This window comes from Primulina huaijiensis, chromosome 15, assembly GCF_012295235.1.
Source record: "Primulina huaijiensis isolate GDHJ02 chromosome 15, ASM1229523v2, whole genome shotgun sequence".
Taxonomy (NCBI): domain Eukaryota; kingdom Viridiplantae; phylum Streptophyta; class Magnoliopsida; order Lamiales; family Gesneriaceae; genus Primulina; species Primulina huaijiensis.
In genome coordinates this window covers 12511255-12514993 of record NC_133320.1, presented here as the reverse complement: position 1 = coordinate 12514993, position 3739 = coordinate 12511255, and positions in this window count along the sequence as shown.

Genomic DNA, 3739 nt, shown 5'->3' with positions numbered 1-3739 from the left:
TTAAAATTTTTATTTTATTTTAACAATCAAAATATATTTGTTTTAGGCTCTCGTATGGTTTTATAATCAAACATTCATAAGGCGTTGGAATTTTATACCTTTGGTGAATTAAATTACTTGGCTCCAACTAATCCGGTATAGACAAAACTAGCTCTTGATGAATCCCAACGAACGATCTTCAAAAACTCCTTCCTTCAAACTTCTAATCAGGTCCACGACTAGATGATTTGGTCCTCTTCTAATTTGCACTAGAAAATTAGAAGAGATTTTACGTAGGAGATCAAAGTTTGAGAAACGACCCAAACTTCTTTCTCAAGAGAGGTGGCCGAAATTTTTTTTCCTTTTGGAAGAGAGTTTCTCGAAATTATGGTGGGTGGGTTGTTGGATTTTTAGTTCTCAACACTTATTTATAATTAACCCAGGATCTAATACATATAATTAACATTAATGGGCTTGATTAATTAATTGGGCTACTCCAACTAGTTTAAATAATTTAATCAAGGTCCATTAAATTTTAATTATTTAGTATGTTGGACTTGTACTCCTACAAACCCATTAAACATACTTCCCACCAATTTTAATTTAATATTAAATCAACTCAACTTTTGAGCTTAATTAATTAAATTCATTATAAATTCAACATTTGAATTTATTATTTAAATTATAAATTCAACTTGTTGAATTTATATCACCTCCAAAATTTAATATCTAATAAACCCAACATTTTAGTTTAATAAATTAAATTCTCAAATTTTATAAACTCAACTCCTTGAATTTTTTCTCTCAAAATTTAATTATCATAAATTCAACTACTTGAATTTACTATATAATATAAATTCAACTTCTTGAATTTATTCTCTCAACGGGAACAAATGATTCAGTGCTTGTGTGACCCTCAATGGTTCAGGGATACAGCTAGCCGAGGGTTTACAACTATTTGTGATTCAGGACATAATCTTTTATTCGAGCTTACCCTAGTTAGCCCCATTCTTTTCATCAACACCTTGATCAAGAATGTCAGAACTCATTTCTGATTGCATCTATCGGATCATGGTAAGAGCGTCTAGTAGCATCGTCCCATGATCCCCTAGGTATCACTGATATTGCTTGCAAGAACCGGTCGATTATGATTAACGTACAGTACGGTCCCTTCATCTCATATATCCCGATCGAATCTGCAATTATTGGTTCATCGAGGGTTGCATATTAATTCGATAACTATGTGATACATATAATAGTGGCATCGCGTGTACTATTGGAGAACTCCTTCTCCAACGTACATCTCATACTCTGGCCAGAGATTCCATGCACTATTATTACATCAGACCACATAGGATATCCACACCCGTAGGTGAGCGGTGAATCCCCGACTACAATGCACTGGCTCCTATATGTGTCGCAACTGTACCCAACCTCGCCACTTAATGACTCTCCTGGAGCCGATAAACGAGTCAAAGAACAGCCCTAGCATATAGAGCCTCAGTGTCGTCCCGGGTCGTAAGGACTAATGGTGTACAATCATAACCACGGACTTATCCTCTCGATGAATGATAACCACTTGGAAAGTCCGACGGAGGGTTGTTCGGTATAATCATCATATGACTACCCATCTGCATGTTTGGACATCTATATGCCCTTACCAAGAAAAGCAGTACACAACATCAGAGATGCTAGTCTCGAGCTCAAGCGACCTTTATCCCTGTTTTAGGCGGCTGAATAGACTAGGAACGAATTTAGAACATGCAGTGTTTACAAATGAGTTTCAACATCGAATTACGATTCATTTGTATTAAAGCATAATCAAGTACTTTATATATGCTGCTTGCACGGGTATAGAGATAAAGTATAACGAGACCATTAAAAAAGGAAAATTATATTAAAATAAAGATTGTTTATTACACTTGAATCAATAAATTCCCCAGCCAACAGTTGGCTTACAAGGCATCTACTCTAACAATCTCCCACTTGCCCTAGAGCCAACTACCCATAAACTTTAATCCCAATGCTTCGCGATGCTTTTCAAACAATGGTCCTAGCAAGGGCTTTGTAAGTGGATCATCAACATTATATGCAGAGGGGACTCTTTCAACTGATATATCTCCTCTTCCCACAATCTCCCGGATGATGTGGAACTTACTCAGTATATGTTTGGATTTTTTATGAGACCTTGGTTCCTTTGCTTGCGCAACGGCAACAGTGTTGTCGCAGTACATCGGGACTGGATCAACTCCATTAGGAATGACGCCCAACTCTTGGACAAAATTCCTCATACAAACTGCCTCTTTGGCTGCAGCTGATGCAGCAACGTATTCTGCTTCCGTAGTGGAATCCGCAACGGTGTCTTGCTTGGAACTCTTATAAGAGACAGCCACACCAATGTGTTAGGTGTATGTTAGGATATTTTACTGTTTTATTCGTTTTGTTAATATTTGATATTATTAAAGTGGGCTTAGTTTATGGCCCGTTCCCACCCCCATGAGATGTATCTCTTATGTGCCATGGCTATTTAAATGTAATCATTAGAAATAGTGGGAGATCTAGACTGGAAGATGGTGGGCCCGATGCACAGGATGAAGACATGTAAAATATTGGAAGCTCTTGTAATCGTTGCATTTGCATCCCTGCATTCACCTAGGTTTTGGACCTAGATCCATGTCTGGCTCACATGGATCAAATAGTGTTGGCGATCGATCATCCTTATTTATTTTTGAATGACATATTATGATATATATGCGATATATAGTAGTATGCATGTATGTATATTATTAGATAATATAGTTGCATGAATACGGCAAACATACAAACTTGTGGCACGCGATTTTTAAATTAAAATGATGAGACAATTTTAAAATTAAAATCCCTCATTTTGAATATGATTCAAAATTTATATCATGCTTAATGGTGCGGATGTCTCTTGGAAGAGTTCCAAGCAAGACACCGTTGCGGATTCCACCACTGAAGCTGAATACGTTGCTGCATCAGTTGCAGCTGAAGAGGCAGTTTGGATGAGGAATTTTGTCCAAGAGTTGGGCGTCATTCCTAATGGAGTTGATCCAGTCCCGGTGTACTGCGACAACACTGGTGTCGTTGCGCAAGCAAAGTGTGGGGCCCCGGGTTCGACATCTTATATTAATAATTATAAATGTAACAAACCAAATGATTTAGTAAAATACATAATCTGTGGTTCACAAACCAATATAAACATCGTCAAAATAATTTAAAGGTCTCAAATATTTGAAATATAATTTTTAACATGTCAAATAAAACTAGTGAACCAAAGAAATTCAAACATCATCAAGTAGCTTCTAAGACCCGAGAATCCCACTCTAACTCGTATCTCCTCGCCTGGAGCTGGACTCTGGCATCCCAAGCCTCGCCTCACCTACCGTCAAGCACATGAAAACAAGAGGTAGCCGACGTGCCGGTGAGTATAAACCCAGTATGATACAATCAATAACATATGAGAATTAAAATTTCAAATATCTCATATAAAATTCATAAAGATGCAATATAATGCAAAGCATGATCAGAAGCTGTGGGCTATCAATAAATCTCAAGATCAAGTGAATCATCTGGTCATAGGGTACCCAAGGATAGAGAATTCCCCAGCAATATCCACCGACTCATCCGCTCGAGGTGATCTGCTGTGTTCTACAATCCCAGGACTATGGTGCGCCTATAGAGAGTGTTCAGGCCATAGCAGCGACCTCCGCATACACTATGCCAACTCAACTATAGC